Raw genomic sequence first — 19,597 nt, forward strand, 5'->3', positions numbered from 1 at the left:
AATATTAAAAATTCTTATGCTTGTTAGGATACCACGATAAAAAGGAAACCAACAGAATGGGAGAAAATATTTATGCTAAGCATTTAAATATAAAAAATCTGATGACTCAATAGTTAAAAGTCAAATAACCCCAATTTTAAAATGGGCAAAGGATCCTAATAGACATTTATTCAAAAAAGATTTACAAATGGCCAACAAGCTCATGAAAAGGGCTTCAAAGATGGCCCCCAGGGAAATGCCACACAAGACTCTATTTTGCTCATTAGGAGAGCTATAATTTTTTTTAAAAAAAGTTTTTAAAATAGGTAATAACAAATGGTAAGAATATGGAGAAAGATGGAATAGCCACTTTGGAAAAGAGTTTGCCAATTCTCCAAAAGATTCTATAGAGGGTTGCTATATGACCCAACCACTCCTCTACTATGTATATATACCAAAGAAATGAAAACGAAAACATAAGCACAAGTTTTCAGTGTTCACAGTGGCAATGTTCATGTAGCCGAAAAGGTGGAAAAAATCCAGATGTCTATCAACAGATGAATGGATAAATAAAATGTGGTATGTCCATTCAATGGACTATTATTTGGTAAAAAAAAAAAAAAAAAGGAATTAAGTACTGATGCATACTAAAACATGGATGAACAAGTTAAAACATCCAGACACAAAACATCATATATGTAGCTGGGAATGGTGGTGCACGCCTGTATCCCAGTGGCTAGGGAGACTGAGACAGGAGAATTGTGATGAGTTCAAGGCCAGCCAGCCTCAGCAATTGTGAGGCACTAAGCAACTCAGTGGGACCCTGTCTCTAAATAAAATACAAAATAGGGCTGGGGATGTGGCTCAGTGGTTGAGTAACCCCGAGTTCATTCCCCAGTACCCCCCACCCCCCCAAAAAAAAAAAAACATTTATGTGACTCCAATTATATGAAATATCCAAAATAGGAAAATCTATGGGACAGATGGGGGCGGGGAGGATTGAAGAATGGTATGGGACTTATTTGAGGTGATGAAAATGTACTAAAATTGATTATGGAGAATACATGAAAAATTATTGAATTGTACCTTTATTGCATGGTATGTGAATCATATCTCAATAAAACTGTGATTTCAAAAAATGAGTCAGCTCTCTATTGACTCCACTGGATATCTATGATACACTTTTAAGTCAGAAAAGACAGAAACAAACACACAAACATATATGCTATCACCCCATTTTATGTTAAAAATGGGAATATAAGTTTGTACAAGCATGAAAAGATTTCTAAAGGATACATACCAGGCTAACATTGGAGGTCAGAAGGAAGGGGTTGGAGGCAATGAGAGGGTATTAACTTACTCATTCTATATATTTGGATTTTTTCACCTTTTAATTCAGCATGTAGAACTATGTATTCAAAAAGAAAGTGAAATAAAGTATAAAAGAGAAAATGGGGGACCATAAGAAAGGGAAAAGAAAGCAAAGCAAGCAGGCCCACTAAGGCGAAGAGGTGAAAAGGAGAAAGATTCCCAAGACTCTGTCAAAGCAGGATTAAGATGTAGGACCTAATTACTGAGTGAATTTGAGATCACTGGAAGAGAAAAAGGCACTGCCTGGCTCGTGAAAGACCCAGAATGTATAAGCATTTGGGGGGTCATCAGGAAAAAAAAAACAAAACTTTGCACAGAGGGAGAGACCACAGTGTTAGAGAAGAGCACAGGGTGCCAGGTATGGAGGACCATGTCACTAAAGGAGCAGCTTCTGGTGAAGAAGTATGCAGGAAGCAGTTAGAGAGCTGGAAGGAAATCCAGGAGATTCAAGGACACTCAGGAACAAAAGCACATGTGAGTTTTGAGGATAGCAAAGTAGAGTGGGAGTCCCTGCAGTAAGGGGAACCCAGGGCCTTGGAAGTCATTCACTGTGAATCTACAAGGGCCATTTTTGTTTTGTTTATTTCCAGGGATTGAACCCAGGTGTGCAAGGCCACTGAGCCACAATCCCAGCCCTATTTTGTATAGAGATGGGGTCTCATTAAGTTGCTTAGGGCCTTGCTAAGTTGCTGAGGCTGGCTTTGAACTCCTGATCCTCCTGTCTCAGCTTCTTGAACCGCAGGGATCACAGGCCTGCACAGTAGGTGCAGAACCCAGACTTCTGGGAGCTGAAAGTAACTCAAAGACTGGAGGTAAAGGGGAGGTAGCAAGTAAAACCTACACTTGAGAAATTCCTCCCTGAAGAGAAGTGATGACACTGGAGCTTGCCTGAGAAAGCACGATCTAAGGAAGGTGACTTTAGGGAGGAAGAAATGTCATACATATGTAGGTTAAGAAGGAAACACTGAGAGGGAGGGATTAGATGCCTGCTGAGAGAGGACAGGATAAAGAATAAGAACTGGTAGATTTAGGCATGAAGTGGGGGACCTTCATTTTTTTAAAGGTGGGAGGAGAGAGGGAGGGGCAAAGATAGAGGATTGTGGAGGGCTGGCGGGTATAGCTCATGATAGAGGGTTTGCCTAGCACATGTGAGGACCTGGGTTCAATCAGTGGGGCATGTTTTCTTTTCTTTTTTTTTTTAAAGAAAGAGTGGGAGAGAGAGAGAGAGAGAGAGAGAGAGAGAGAATTTTTTTTAATATTTATTTTTTAGTTCTCGGCGGACACAACATCTTTGTTTGTATGTGGTGCTGACATCCCCAGCCCCCATTGGGGTATGTTTTCAAACAGCCTCCAAACAGGGGTGATATTTAGCAATTAGTGAAGAAAGGGCACCAACCTATGGAACACTAGCTGTTCTGCGTAGCAGAATCCAAGAAGGCTCAATACTCTGTCTGGTGTTAACTCTTGAGTTCAAAGAGTAGATAGAGACTGCGTGCCAGACAACAGAGTGCGGCAATAAAACTATAGGGCTGAAGTTTGGTTAGAACTTCCAGACTGAATAAGAACCACCTAAATTCCTCAAAATCAGCCATTTCTGATGAAAAGAATACTATACCCTAAAAATGATCAATCTTGAGCTCTCCCATTTAGAAGGTGTTTTTAAATCAAATAAATAAGAGATATCTTCCATAAACTTAATGCATCTTTGGCAAAAAGGTCCAAAGAAGGGATTGATTGAAATCAAAACTGTTCATACTCTTTTGGATTAGTCTGTAGCAAACAACAGTCGCTTAGTTAACATGGGAAAAAAAATGGAGCTATAGTGGGTTTTATTTTATTTATTTATTTATTTATTTATTTTATTGTTGGTTGTTCAAAACATTACAAATTTCTTGATATATCATATTTCACACTTTGATTCAAGTGGGTTATGAACTCCCATTTTTACCCCATATTTAAAGAGGAACTAATACCAATACTTTTCAAGCTACTTCAGGAAATAGAAAAAGAGGGAGAACTTCCAAATTCATTCTATGAGGCCAACATCACCCTGATACCTAAACCAGACAAAGACACTTCAAAGAAAGAAAACTACAGACCAATATAGTGGGTTTTAGAACATGGAATCTGGTCTTTATTTGAGGTTTTCCCCCCTGGAACACCAGTCTCAGACTGCTTTGTAATTCTGATTTCCGGGGGAGGAGGAGAGCGAAAGTGATAATACCTAACACACAAGAGAATACAGGAAAAGTGCTTGGGGATTCCCAATTCACAGTCGCCAAGTACCTAATGTGGAAACTGTCGCCAAGGCAATCACATCACCCTTAGCCACAAGTCGCCTCCAAAGGAAGGCATTTTGGTACTTGTCAGTACCTCGTTTTGAAAATGCTTCTTCCTTATCACTCCAAACCATTGCTCCTCTCCCACGCCTGATATGCTGATGTGAGGGCTGCTTGCCCTGTGGAGCACAGCCTGGAAAATTGGTCCTTGATCTATGGCATGCTGTAGCCTTTTGAAAATAGAATTTTCTGACCGAAGGAGACCTTGACAATCATATAATCTGAGCCCTTTAAAGATGAGAAAACCTCAGCAGACAGCTATGATAGAAGGTTAAACCAACATTGAGTATCCCAGCTCTTTAATCCTGTATCCTTAATGCTAACTTTCTTATGGGAAAGCTTGAATCATAATTTATATACACTCACAAAAGGGATTTCTTGGCACATTTCACTTAATTCAGGTAAAATGCCAGAAGAGACATCCTCAGAGGTTTGATATGGATTGCTGTAGAGCCGATACACTGACCCAGTAGGACCCATGGTATAAACATGACACAGCTTTAGCTCTCTCCCACCAGCCCTGTTCCAACCTGCTCTGTGGGGCTGGTTGTTTTCCTGCCACTTGGATGAATGAACGCATAGGCTCTACAAGTAACTTTCAAGTAATAAAAAGGCCTCAGGTCACTATCAGCCAAAAATACAATCTTATTTCAGTCATTAATATTTTTGATATAGTGTAATAACACACAGAATCAAAAAGCCCTCCAAATTTCAGTGGGAAAAGGGGGTGATGGGAGGCACTGTATTGCTTCCAGTCTGGCTCTTCTCCCCTCCATTACCCTCACTTTTGTAGGATGGAGGGGTGGGGGGAAGAGAGAGCTAAGGAAGTAGAAAGGTTGGGATAGCTCTAGGTGACATGGCTTCCCTGGCTCATAGCAAATGCTTCCACCTCTTCTTGTGGGTGCCTCTCTGGGTTTGTTGGAGCCCCATTCACTACCCCTGCTCCTGCTGGGGTACATCTCATTCATTCCCTTGCACAGGCAAGTTCTTATTGCCTCTGACTGGTGGCTTCAGATTCTTATCCCTACTCTGGGGATCTGGCGGCAAACTCTGACCTCTTTCTTCGAGATCTCTCTGCCTTTCCAAGTGGTCATCTTGAGCAGGATCAAAGTCAGCCCCACACTGTGTCACACTTAGATTTGTCTCCTGGGGGAGTAAATTACTTCCTCCACACAGTCCCTACTTGGTGTTCAGGCCACTTTCACCAACTCTGCTCTCTCAGGCGTGAGCCAGACACCAGTCCACAGTGTTCTCCAAATTGCAGCGGACACATACCCAGCTCTCCGAGATGTCTGCCTGAAGTTTCTCTTACCAGATGAGAGAAAAGCCCCCTCGGTGCTGAGGAGGGGCTCTTAGAACACTGATGACTTTGATGATTTTGCTGACACCTTCCCTAAGCCACAGCAACCTGGTCAGCATCAACTTCCACCCCTTTATTCCTTAAGGTAGGTGAGAGTTTAAGGGAACACACATGGTGATTCAGCACCTTGTTTGGTATGTGGGAATGGTTGGCAACTATTACCTGGGGACTCTGTCAAAATGGGAGAAAATAGTAGCTCCCATTGAGCATCCTGTTACCAAATGTATTTTTATTCTTTGTCCAATTGCCTCTTGCAAGGTTTTTTTTTTTTTTTTTTTTTTTTTTAATAGGTAGATTTTGGTAAAGATAAAATGCCATTTCAATAAGCTTTGTATGGTTGGTTGCTTATCAGAGATTACTGAAATTACTGGTTATTGGATAAGGGTTGGCAATAACTTTGTTATACAGAGACTTTTATTATAACAGAGTTCCTTGCTATTGACCAGCAACAGGGATTTCCAGAATCTCTTAAGCAGTGCTTCTCAAGTCTGTTTGTTCAAATGAATAAGGGAAGTGATTTGAATCCTAAATAACAACAGCAAATTGACTGCCCAAGAAAAAGAAAATGAACAGGAATATAGAATTTCTATATAATCGTAAATGTTCTTTTGTCATTTCAGTTACATAACAACTTCACTTACATAAGAAAAACAGACACCATACTCAGATGGATGCAACCTTGTGTTGGTTACCAGAGGAAGGGTGTGCCAACTTATAGAGTAGTGTGGTGTAGAAATCACAATGGCTCCTTGTGGTCCTGTAGAATAACCATGTCCCTGAATATTAATTTCTATCCACTCACAAAATTTGTGACTGGCATCATCTCTAGGTCTTAAGTCTTGTTTCTTTCTTGCTCATTCTTTAACTCTGTGCCCTTTCCTCACAGCCTAAAGCATTTTGGAACACTCTTAATAGGTCATTTAAAGGTATGGGGTGAATCCTTATGCACTTTTTTTTTTTAAAGATAACCAGTTCTGAAATGGTATTTTGATCTTACTTATACACAATTTTAAAATATCTAAGGTCACAATGAATACATGGTGGACAACTGATTTTAATGAGTGGGATACCAAAAACAATAAAAGAAAAGTAAAATCATAGTTAAACTTATATTTTATCTTCAGTTCTCTCCAGCTCTAGATAATTTAGCAGAACTTTCATAATATTAACAGAATCTGCTTACAACAATCCACACTTTCTATGGCCAGCATTTTAACATACTGTTTCAAGCAGTCAATATCACTGTCAGGAATGTAATTCATTTCACTCTTGGGGTTGATTTGGATGGATATTTTGGAGATGAAGGTGACAGTGATTTAGTACTGCTGATAAATGGCACTGAGTCTGCTGTCCATAAACACACTCAAGTTAGTTTCTTAACAAAAGTGGCTCAAACAAAACAAACAAACAAACAACAACAACAACAACAAAAAAAAAAAACTTGGCTCTAAGTGAAAATTAAAATGAAAAATTTCAAGTAAATTAAACATGGTGCAGGGATTCTCAGTCCTTCCACAGAGAAGAGGGAAAAAAAAGTAATTTTACAAACTAGGGATCCTATTCCCAATAACAGGATAACAAGACTGTTATAAGCATTAAAACATCGCGTGTGCTTCGTCATCAAAATACCCATGTCCTGGCTCCACCTGGTCCATAACCAAGCTCTGATTCAGTTCATTTGAGGTGGACCTAGGCATTTATATATATTTTTTAAAGCCCCCACTGGTAATTCTGACGTTCAGACACAGTTGAGAGGAACTACCAATTTTTTTGGATGGATCTAGAGGTTTTAAAACAATGAATTGGAAGGAGGTCTAGCTGAAAAGCTCTTTCAGTCATCTTAGAAAGAAATGAGGGGCACAGGAAGACAGTGAATAGGGGTATCATTAGAGACAGGATTCAGGGATGGGCCTCAAACAATTCTAAACTTTGGGAGATTTCATAGACCACTTTGAGAATCTGATGAAAAAGTCAGTTACTCTCCTCAGGAAAATACTCATGGATTAACCCCCACAAAATTTAGCTTATACTTTCAGCGGATACTAGACTAGGATTAAGTTTTTGTTTTTGCTGTTTGAATTGGATAAGTTATAGTCATATTCATTAAGATAAGGAAAAAACAGGAGAAGGCCAATCGATCTCGAGAAAGTAACAGTCCAGCAGCTAGCACAGAACAGTTACAAGAAATCAATGTGCATACACGTAGACAATAATCTCAAATCTCGTTGGGGAACAGGAGAGTTCTGGAAAAGAATGTCGAATTGGAGAATCTGAGTAGGTTGAATCGGGGAGACAGGCTTTGAGAGGCAACAGTTTAAAAGATCGGGATGGTCTGAAAGCTCCCCAAAGCAAGGCGGTCAGACTGACTGGGGAGGTTTGGATAAGGAGGACACTAAGGCTGCGTTTGGATCCTAAGTTAACCATGGGCGTGTAATAAAAATGGCATTGACCCACGCTGCTGCTAGAATGGTGCCACTGGGAGGCTGGGGTCTGGGGTGGGGGAAGCTATTAAAATGCTCATGAATACAGTTTTATGACGGACTCGGACGAAACACGAGAGGAAAAAAGCAAGCCGGCGCTGGGAGGGTGGACCTGAGTCCGCCGCAGTTTATCGACAGGGTCAGAAGTTGGCCCTGTTTGTTCCATAGGATGAAAGAAAACCGCGGGAGAGCACTGAGTGTCGGAGAACCACATTCAGCCAGTGAGCATGAAAATGAATTTTAGTTGCTATATGCAAAAACCCTAGGTGTGGGGACAGAAGGGAACCAGCCAGAAGGTTACAACAGGTCAGGAATAAATAACCACCAGGCGGAGGATCCCTGATTCTGTCCTTCCTTTTGTTGGGTGAGGCGCGCCAGGCAAACGCGTCCACAAAGGCTTTGGAAGGAAGAGGTTCGACCGTCCACACCCGGCTCCAGCCCCGGGTGACTATGAGGGGCCCGGGGGTGGGGGGTGTCTAAGCCCGAGACCCGGCGGGCTCTGTTCTCCCGGGAGGCCTAGCAGCGGGGACCCCAGAATAAGTCGGGGGCGGGCCGCGGTGCGGCGGGAGGGGACCAGCGCGCGGGCGGGCAGATCCCACCCCTTCCTGAAGGAAGCGCCCTCCCCACCGCGCCTGCTGCCGCCGTCGCCGTCGCCGCAGGTCACGGCCCCGCTAGGCGACCGCGGCCCCGCCGCACCGGAGCAGGTAGGCGCGGCGCCCCCTCCTCCGTCCGGGCCGGCTGGCAGCCAGGGGGCGTCCAGCCCGGCTCCGCGCCCAGCAGGGAGGCGGAGACCGGGGGCGGCGGGCGCTGCAGCGGGACTGGGGCGGCGGGTCCGCCGGGCTGCGGGGCCCCTCTCGGCTCCGGACCCCTCCCCAGAGCGCCGCGGGCGCTGGCCGTCCCTTGGTTTCCGCGGGCGCAGGCTCCCGAGCGAGTGACAGTGTCGCTGCTGGCTCTTCGCCGCTTGCCCTGAGCGCTGGAGCCGGCGCACCGCGTCCCCAGCGCCGCAGTGCCGTCCGCCGGCCGCGGCCCCGGCCCGGCCCTTTGACAGGTGTTTCCACCCCGCGCCCCATCCTTCGGTTATGGGGTGGACTCCCCTGGAGAAAAACGACCCTAAGTTTGACCTCCCGGTCCCTCTGCCATTCTGCGTTCACTTCGCCGCTAGCCAAGTCAGGCGGGCTCGGGAAGGGAAGCAGGGCATCGGGAAGGAGGCACTAACTTGCTTTGCCCTGTGCACCGCCCTTCACTCGAAAAGCACAGTCTTGCTTTCTTTCCTCTTTCCTAGGCGCACACATTTGGGAAGAAATGGGATTTTCAGTTTCTCCAGGTGGCCGCGGTGGGTGGGTTTCGGAGGCTCCTTGGTTATCCAATGCAATAATAAAGTGATGGATGTTTCGTTAGAGCCCTTGTTTAGTGGTTTCCCGTCTTTAAATGAATCAAAGGGAGGATGAAGGTTTTTCCATTTTAAATTCACATTCCTTTTCTCCCTATTTATTCCTCTCCTCCCACTCCTACCTCTTCAGCACTTTATTATATCCCAAACACTTCACTGATATTTTTGGTCAGGTTTATTCCGGCCAGATCATTTCAGGGCTGAGCCAGGATTGTGACTTAGAATGTGATAACGTAGCCCAGGTGGAACGAGAACTGCACTTCTCCCTGAGTGATCCCATTCTGGCTTCTTAACATGCGTGCTCCTGTTAGGGAAGCAAGCATACTAATGACATGTTAAAGAACGGAACAAAACTGTTCTTGGCTCTATTACAATAACAAAGCCTGAAGGGCAATATCAGTTTCTGCTTCTTCAGTTCTCTGCTTGAATTGAAGATAGATTTTAGTAATGCAGGGCTGTGACTCCATTCTGGGCTGCAGTTCATCAAAAGGCTAAGCAAATGTGAATGTATAAAGTCCATCGTAGCAGTTAACAAGCTGACCTACTTAAAGTTTTCTGTTTCAAGAAAAAAATTATTAGGTTTGTATTTGTGATGTTTGCAGATCAAAGAATTCTACAGTCTTGGTTCTCATGCGTTAAGTCCCAAACTTTTTCTTGTATGTGACCTAGAGCCACCATGTTTTCAAGATTAACTATAGTTGTCATCTCTTAATGAACTAGAAATGTGAGTTTAATCTTCAAGGCATAAGCATAGGAATTTTAATTATGTGCTCTGTATTTATATTTATTACATGCTTATAATACATATTTTGCAAGTGCCCCAAGTTGGAAGTTCACAAACTGAATATGGTAAATAAAAGGGTAAAGAAGTTTTGCTAACAATGACTAGTTGACAGATGTTATGACATTGAGCAAACATATTAAAGTATTTGAAAAATGCATGTTTATTATAATCTGCCATTAGCTGAATGCAGTCTGTTTGGATTATTTAAATCAGCATTGCATTATCTTGATAGCAGTTGCCTAATTCATATATTTCTCATTAAATGCCTTTTACAAGTTGCTGTGGGATAGAGATAGTTTTCCTTATGGAGTAATTTTTTTATGAACAAAATAATGCTTTGTGTTTAGCCTTTGCTAAAGAACTACCATAACCATGTTTATAACAACCTTGCAAGGGTTTGGGGGGCTTACTTTACCTGCTTTGTGATTGTCAAGAGGAAAAGGCACTTTGCACTCTTGGTTTCCCCTGTGGCTCACATCTCTGCAGTACAGTGGCCAGATTAGCAAGGCAGCCTGGAGTCAGGAGGGAGTATAGCTAGTTGGCCCCTGCAATCTTAGCCATTTGAGATCAGTTTAGTAATCAGTTTAGCAAAATAGATACTGACAAGATAACTTAACCTGTTAGTCTGCTCCTTCCTAAGGAAATCTATAGCATTCTGAGTCAGTAGTATAGTGATGATTAGGTTCTTATGAAGCCCAAATGAGATTTGTGTTAAAGTGACCCAAACATGCTACAAAGTTCAAGTATTATGGAAGCTGGCTCTAAGTTCATGAAAGATCAACAAAAGGGACTAGACCCAGGTATGCAATTTGCATTTTCCTTATCATAAACAGAAGTATGTCCCTACTTACTTTAATTATAGACTTTTATTTCCAAAGCTGATTATATATATATATATATATATATATATATATATTTTTTTTTATTGGAACTTTAAAGTGTCATTATTGCCAAATATTTTCTGCTATGTTGTTTGAATGTTGAAAAATGACTTGTGGCAATGCAAAGTCTTAATGCAAAAAGATTTTGGAAAGAATAGTTGGGATGATATTTTGAGATAATAATGGAATCTTTGGCAGTCACCTTCAGTTCAACCCCACACTGTTCTGAGTCAAGCCAGCTCTGGTAGATTGAACTTGCAATTCTTTTATCAACTGAGAAATTTCCTTTTTAACATCTATAAATAGCCTTCTCTAGATCTGTGCTGTCAACAGAACTTTTGGCAGTGATGGAAATGTTCTATAGTGTGTCAGATATGATAGCCATGAACCACTACTGAACACTTGAAATGTGGCTAGTGCAATTGAGAAACTGCACTTTGAATTTTATTTAGCTTTAATTAATTTAAGTAGATTCATAGGATTAGAGGCTATCATACTGGACAGTACAGCTCTAAATCCTTCTACCCATTTCCTATAGAGATAGCACTTGATGGCAATTATCCATTAATTACAAGGCAGTAGAAATTGGCATTGATAATGCTGGGAATTAAGACTTGACTGTTATTCTGTTTTATGAGGAAGCACTTGCATTTACTCTGAAGAAGGTGCTTTATGTTGAAGTTCAATTCTATTCTAAAAACAGCTTTACCTTTTTAATTTCCACAAAGTAAGCATCACCCAGAACTGTTTGGATGCTTGACCCCATGTGTATGTTCATGAACTTCAGCATTGTATGCTCTCCTGCGCAGTATAGATCATGTATTCTTAGAGATGGTTTCTGTACTCTTCATTTTTTTCAAGGTGGAGAGTGGGGATTTGGAGAAAGGTAGGAAGTAGGAAGTTATGCAGAACTGTTCCCCTCTGCCATACACATGCAGTAACCGAAGCTCTGTGAAAAGTCTGACGGGGGTACCTCTGGCTCAAGGAGCAGCTGAAGGCTATGAGCCCTAGAGAAATTGGACCTCTGGGTTTAAATCATGACTAATTAAATATATACTAATTAAATTGTAAGTGAAGATAAACCTAACATTGTCTCTGTCCTGAGGATATTAACCCCCTACAGTGAAGTTTCCCAAATTAGGGTCCATCCCACAAGGCCTCTCTTTGTTGGGCCCTTGCTTAGTTTCTTTCCCTAGGGCTTCAAACCCAAATCCCCTTGCCCAGTGCAGCCTGGGGGGTTAATAAATCCACTTAAAATACAACCTATCCTTATCTTTAGTAGAACTATTAAGTGGATTTGATTTAGCATCTACTATGTTGTTTCAATTTTAAACTAATTTGCTTTGATTTAAACTCTTGTTTTGGCTGTGGCAAGAAACACACATTTAGTGTTTTATAAGACAGTTCCCTGCATGACTCTGGGATGAGTGATCCTTCCTTTCCTAGTTTAGGGACCTATATACCTCTCTCCAGGCCAGACCTCAAGGCCCTGGGGGTTCCCCTTCTCTGGGAGGAACTCTCCCTCAGTTACTTATTTAGACATTTGTGTTTGGATATACTAATTAAATTGTAGGTGAAGATAAACCTAACATTGTCTTTGTCCTGAGGATATTAACCCCCTACAGTGAAGTTGTCCAAATTAGTGTCCATCCCACAAGGTAATGGGGATGCTTGAATAACTTTAGGAATAACTTTAGGAAATGTTCTCCACAAATCCAGTAACAATGTAGAACTTCTGAAATGAAATGCATATTTAACTTTTTAAAAATCTATGTTGATATTTTCTTAAAAAACAAAACAAAACATTTCATACAACACCATAGTATTTTTCAAACTTCATGTCTTAGGTCTTGAAATCAATTTAACAAGTTAGGATCAGCATTTTTCTTTTGAAACAGAATATATGATAGAATGAAATCATCTCTGTGCATTCTTGTTAGTGAGGGTTTCCAGTGTTAGATAAAACTTTTGTTTCCTCCAGGTATATCACCTACAAGGCCACAAGGCAGTGGAGAATAGTGGCTACGAGCCCTAGAGAAATTGGACCTCTGGGTTTAAATTATGACTGTGCACAACTTGGTCCATATTCAGTAAGCACTATATATATGGATGTTCATCATTTGTGTTGTTATTATATAAGTGTATATGTGCATACTGAATCATGATGCCAAATATTGCCTATGAAACTAGGCTTGGGACCCACTTCAGGAAACATGGATATAAGACATATGTAGTAACTAACAATAATGAGTGTTTACCAAGTGCACCAGGCTGAGTGCTTTGCACATATTAGCCTGTTTCCCACAACAGTCCTTTGATGTAGTCACTGCTGCTACCCCTCAGTACCTACATCCCAGTCAGTGATGGAGTCAGAATCTAAACCGGGGCAGTCTGTTGGCTGATCACATGTTCAACCATCCTAAGTTGCAATGTGATAGCGTCACATAGATGGACGTCTGCGGACTTGTGACACTTAAAACATTGTGCCGCATTGCACATGTGCAGAAGGGAGCTGACAGTAGCTATTTTCTGTGTAATATGAAGCCTGATGGGTAAGAGGGGAGTTTTTGATCTGGAATAGACTGGAAAGACCTCACTGCTGCCAGCCTGTGGTCTCTGAAGGTTAATGCCCTTGGAAACACATCATGGTGCCCAAAGAAATGTCAGTGTCCCCGACATTAACTGCAAATTATGTCTTCAGAGGTGTTTTCCTTTTCTTCTAACCACTTACTTTTGCATACTAGTTTGTAGTAAATAGTGACAAATACTTTTAAATAGATATGTCCATCTCATAAATCCCTCACTTTTTCACTGTATCCTAAGTTATTTTCTTTTCGAAATCACTACCTGCCTGTTAAGTGCCTCATGATGTATTTTTTTTTAAATTTCCATACTTTATTTATTTATTTGGTACGGGGGTTGAACTCAGGGGCACTCAACTATTGAGCCACATCCCCAACCCTATTTCATATTTTATTTAGAGACAGGGTCTTACTAAGTTACTAAATGCCTCACCGTTGCTGAAGCTGGCTTTGAACTTGCGATCCCCCCCCCCTCAGCCCTCATGATGTATTTTTAATAAAGTAAAAGGAAAACAGCTTGGGGTATAACTCAGCAGTAGGGCACTTGCCTCTCATTTGCCAGGTCCTGGGTTCGATTCCCAGCCCCACATCAAAGAAGTAAAAAATAAAGGGGCTGGGGATGTGGCTCAAGCGGTAGCGCGCTCGCCTGGCATGCGTGCGGCCCGGGTTCAATCCTCAGCACCACATAAAAAGAATAATAAAGGTGTTGTGTCCACCGAAAACTAAAAAATAAATATTTAAAAAAATTCTCTCTCTCTCACTCTCTCTTTAATATATATATATATATATATATATATATATAAATAATAGTTGTTTTAGAATTCCAAATAAAATGAGATGTCTTAAAATTGATGCCAGAAATTTTTTTCTTAATGCAATCTAGAAAGTAAAGCTCATTGCATTTTGCAAAGTAGATTTCAGTTTTTCTTACAGATCAAACTAAATATAAGTGATGCCTTATCCAACACCTTCATCAGGTAGAATATGAGTCCACAGCTTGCCATTATGCTCACTTTCCTCCTTCAGAAACTCCAGAGGCTTTACCTAACATATAAAAATCCTTAAGATATTCAGATATTGTTCAAAGCTACAGAATCTCCCATCTCTGTGGACAGTGATGCAGACTCAATCTGTGGAATACGAAGGGGCCAGATGAACTGTCTTTGAAAAAACATTGAAAGTCACATAATACTTTTAGACAAGTGTAGACAAAGCTGAAGAAGTAATTGTGCTTAACTATGGCAGTAGAGGAAATTAGTCTGTAATTTAAATGGTGTTATTTAACTCTGCAGCAATTATAATGATAATCAACTGAATGTAAACATAAATGTCTCCCAAAATAGCACAGCCTTACTGTTCATCAAATATTTCATTTTTAATGAGGTAGATTTCTTCCTGTTTTTTTTTTTACACTTCTGATTACTTAGCTGTCAAAGAGATATTTTAAATGGCATTAATTGGAAATCTTAAAAAATAAATTAAAACTGACTACATAGCCAAAATGGGTGTCATATTTTTAAAAATGTGTTAGTTAATAAATATCCTTTCAGATTATTTTCATTCTATTGATTCATGGGAAGTAGATGTTAGTTAAGAAATGTTGATATTATTGTAAAACAATTCAAAAATAAATATTACTTTTTACTGAACTAGGAGGGTTTGTAAATTAAAATTTTAAGAAATCTATAGTGTAACTGTCCTGGAGTTTCTAATGGATATATATGTATTGTAATTTCTAAATTCTAGTTTCACTGCAACTTAAAGTGTATTTATATGGAAATACTAACAACTAAAACATACCTTCATGCAGCAGCAGGAATATCAAGCTAAGGGTGGCATTTCTCTACCTTTATGGTGGTATGTCCCTACATGCCCTCTACTTCAAAAGTATGGCATTTTGAAAAATTTCCAGTCTTGTCAATGACAGTACAAAGTTCACAAGAACCATTTTTATCTCCTTTTTATATTAACAGCTAATATGATTGTTATTTTTTTCTACTTTCCACATTTTTATTAGTGCATTATAGTTGTACGTAATGATACGTAATATGTTGCTACATATTCATACATCCACACAATATAATATAATTTGGCCATTATCATCCCCCAGTATTTCCCCTTCCCTTCCCTCTTCTTACCCCCTGGTCCCTTTCCTCTACTGCTCTCCCTTTGATTTTCAGGAGAACCACACCCTCTTTCTTTTCCTTTTTCCTCTGTACCTTCTGCACATGAGAGAAAACATACAACCCTTGACCTTTTAGTTTGGCTTATTTCACTTAACATAATGATCTCTAGTTCCATCAATTTTCCTGTGAATGACATAATTTCATTTTTGTTTATGGCTGAATAAAACTTAGTTGTGTATTTATACCCCATTTTATTTATGTATTCTTCTGTTGTTGGACACCTAGGCTGGTTTCATAGTTTGGCTATTGTGAATTGTGCTGCTATAAACATGGGTATGCACATATTGCTATAATATATTGACTTTAATTATTTTTTTAAAAAAAATTCTAATTCATTATATATGACAGCAGATGCCTTTTAATTCATAGTACACATATAGAGCATATTTTTTCATGTCTCTGATTGTACACAAAGTAGAGTCACACCATTCGTGTCTTCATATATGTACTTAGGATAATGATGTTCATCTCATTCCACTTGACTTTAATTCCCTTTTTTTAACTTTTATTTTTAATTTTTGTGGTGCTGAGGATCAAGCCCAGTGCCCCACATGTGCTGAGCTATAACCCCAGACCTTGAATTTAATTCTTTAGGATAAATACTGAGGGGTGGTGCAGCTGGGTCATATGGAATTTCCATGCCCAGTCTTTTGAAGGAACCTCCATCCTGTTTTCTTTAATGATTGCACTAATTTATAATCCCACCAACTATGTGAAAGTATTCCTTTCTTCCATATCCTCTGTAGTAATTTTTATTATTTGTAATCTTGATGACTACCATTCTGACTGGAGTGAGATGAAATCTCAATGTAATATTGATTTGCATTCCCTAATTGCTAATGATGTTGAACATTATATAATTGTTGGCCATTTGTATTTCTTCTTTAGTGAAGTGTCTGTTTAATTCATTTTCCTATTTATTAATTGGGTTATTTTATTTTTTGGTGTAAAGTTTTTTGAGTTCTTTATATATTCTAGATATTAATCTTCTGTTAAAAGAGTAGCTAAAGAGATTTCTCCCATTCTGTTCTCTCTTCACATTCCTAATTGTTTTCTTTGCTGTACAGAAGTTTTTTGGTTTGATGCCATCCAATTTATTAATTCTTGGCATTATTTCCTGAGCTTTAGGGGTGCAAGCAGCTAATACAGTCATTCTTGAGAAAGCTGATTATCTTTCCTATGATACCTCCATTTTAATTTCTTCTTACATGTGGCATAAACATTGATTTAACTGAAAAGATACTAGGTGCCATTTCATACCAATGTTTTGATTGTGCATGTTTCTGAGAAAATAAAAGACAAAAAATTTCCTGTAACTAATTTGCAGAAAGGATACAGTTATGATCAAAAAGGGGTACATCATGATCTTTTAAGATAAAGCTACTGAGCAAAGTCAGTGTCTATTAACAGAGCCATGAACGTAGCAGTTGAGAAATGCTGCTCTTGAGCTCAGTTCACAATAGTTAAGCTATGGAACCAACCTAGATGCCCTTCAATAGATGAATGCATCAAGAAAATGGGGTGTATATAAATACAATAGGATATTGCTCAGCCATAAAGAAGAATGAGATTATAACATTTGCTGGTGTAGATGGAACTGGAGACTATCATGCTCAGTGAAAGAAGCCAATCCCAAAAATACAAAGACCGAACTAATAACATTCTCTTTGATATTGGATCAGCATCTCTGACTCACAATAGGCAGGTGGGTGCGGGGAGTGGAGGCTCACTGGATTGGACAGGGGGAATGTGGGAGGACCAGAGAGGAGATGGGAATGGGAAAGACAGTAGAATGAATCAGACATAACTTTCCTATATTCATATATGAATATACAACCAGGTAACTTCACATCCTTTAGCCACAAAAATGGGAATTTATACTCCATATATGTATGATATGTCAAAATGCATTTTACTGTCATGTATATCTAAAAAGAACAAATAGAAAATTAAAAAAGAAATACTGCTCTTGATGGGCAGTATTTGTCCTAAGCATGGTCCTTGGCTCAGGATAGCTTTTTCTTACTGTAACTCCCTTCTTACTTGTAACAAAGATTTTTTAAATTTTTTTTTTAGTTGTAGATGGACACAATACCTTCATTTTATTTATTTATTTTTATGTGGTGCTGAGGATTGAACCTAGTGCCTCACATATACTAGGCAAGTGCTGTACCACTGAGCTACAACTGCAGCCCTGTAACAAAGGTTTTAACTCATTTTTTTTTTCATGTGGAAAATTAAAGAGGATTGTTCTGGATGGTAACTGCTCCCTACCAAGAGTCTAAGAGCTGGAAAATGTTTTTGGAAGTCGCACGGTTTATTTCTCAGAGTCTTGGCATGACTGCAGCCATCACAGAAGGATGAGACTCCACTCTACTTGGAGTCCATGAATATTTTACATTAGTTCTCGACATGCTGTCTTTCCGGGAAGACTTAATATGAATCTGACGTGGTACCCTAAGTCTCACTTCAGTTTGAGCTGGCTCCTGGTTTGCTTGCTTGCCACGTTTGCCTTCTCTTTCCAATTGAATCTTTGTCTGTTTTGTATAAAAGGTCATATTATACAATTTTAAAAAATCTTAGGGCATGTGTTTATTTTAGGGCAGGGATCCCAAAGCATTTGAAATAAAGTTTTACCAGACATAGCCACACCCTCTGTTTACAAATTACTGGTGACTGCTTCCTACACGACCACCTAAGAGTTGAATAACTGGGTCAGAGATTATCTGGTCTTCAAAGCTGACAATATCTACTGTCTGGCCTGTTGTAGATGGAATTTTTAATTTTGATGGATTCAAATATTAGTAGCCTTGTGTGGCAATTGGACAGCCACACAAGAGTGGACACGATGGTGTAGTGTTCTTCAGTACAGTGAGCTGTGTGATCTGGCTTCTCGTGCTGTCCTGCGGTGCAGCGTCCTTCCACTGGGCCGTCCTAACAGACCACTGACCCTTGTGCATGGCAGGCTTGGGCAGACACTGGAGTGACAAAGTTCTCTGTGAGATGCTACCTTGGACAGCACCAGAAGCCAGGAGGAGTGGCAAGAAAGCCAGGGGGGCAGGCTGCACAGTGAAGTCACCTGAGGAGCAGTGAAAATCAAGCTGCACCCTAGACCAACTAATCAGAATTCCAGGGGCAAGACCCAGACGCCAGACTTTTTGTTTTCCCCTAATTTAAAGCTTCCCAGGTGGTTCCATCGTGTTCCACTGGCTGAGCAGCATCACAGGTAAGCCAGGCAGCCGTGCCGACATTCCCATCATAGCACCATAGGTGTGCATACGGGCAGATGGTCAGGAGAGTGGACAGTGAAGGTCACACAGCCTCGGGTGAAGCCCTGGCTGACATTTTCTCTCCCTCAAAGGCTGAACACAATAAAATAGCTTCCTCCTACAGAAGACCCTCCTGCTCTTTTAGCAAACCTCCAGGAATGTTCTAACTGGCCTTGATCTAGGGCTGGCAACAGAGTGGTGAACGAAACAGACAATGCTTCTGCCCTCAGGGAGCTTGACAGTCTGTCTGGGAGGACAGACCAGAAATAGATAAAAATAGCATCGCGTATGGTCTGGGTGCTGTGGAGAAAAATGGCAACGAATCTCCAAGTCTTATGCTGAATGAGACCGAGGGTGGCCAGCCACATTTCTTCTCTTCTTATTGCTGCTCTTCATCCAGCTTCCAGTCACTCCGTTCACCTCTTAAAGAACATCTCCCATCCTCACCAACTTGTCTTGGTCCATGGTGACAGCATCCTCATCAGTGTCCATTGATGAATCTGCCCTCAGAATCCATTGGATCTCCTCAGTGAGCTCACCACCACTAAACCATAGCTACTTGCTCCCAACCTCCCATTCACATTCCCTCAGACATCTTCACCTCAGGATCCTGTCCTCTGGACAAAGTTGTGTATCCTTCTTCCTCTTCCATACCCTGCCTCCCTTCCTCTAACTTAATTGAGAATGACTAGTCTCCTTACTTCCCTCAATTGCCCAAACTTCCTTACAAGTGCAAATCTATTCATATCCCTCTTTATTTTCTGAACTCAGAAGATGTGGTATCTATTTCCCTCTGTTTCAGACCAGTTTCAGCATATCACCTGGGCCCCTAATGCCATCTCTTTCTGCTTCCTCCAGGCCTCAGACCTCTGCTCTACTAATATTCCTGTCTCTCTCTCTGGTCTTGTACCTCTCTCTACTCTTTACTGGACCCTTCCCATCAACTTGCATTTGTAGGTTTCTTCATTCTAAATAA

General features: G+C 40.6%; 1 protein-coding gene across 2 annotated transcripts in view; it reads left to right on the forward strand.

Moving 5' to 3' along the window:
- Positions 1-7,837: 7,837 nt before the first annotated feature.
- Tmem150c (transmembrane protein 150C) overlaps positions 7,838-19,597 on the forward strand; it is a 65,840-nt gene continuing 54,080 nt past the window's right edge. Inside the window, exon 1 of one of the 2 annotated variants that reach the window (XM_046457571.2) lies at positions 7,838-7,973. The gene's annotated coding sequence lies outside the window, so the exon portion shown is untranslated. Of the gene's footprint in view, positions 7,974-8,118; positions 8,234-19,597 lie in introns of those variants that run through there. The other variant, XM_046457570.2, reaches the window with a different exon arrangement.

This window comes from Marmota monax, unplaced genomic scaffold (assembly GCF_021218885.2).
Source record: "Marmota monax isolate L192 unplaced genomic scaffold, Marmota_monax_Labrador192_F-V1.1 WCK01_AAM20220418_F8-fsc00128, whole genome shotgun sequence".
In the NCBI taxonomy this organism is placed as follows: domain Eukaryota; kingdom Metazoa; phylum Chordata; class Mammalia; order Rodentia; family Sciuridae; genus Marmota; species Marmota monax.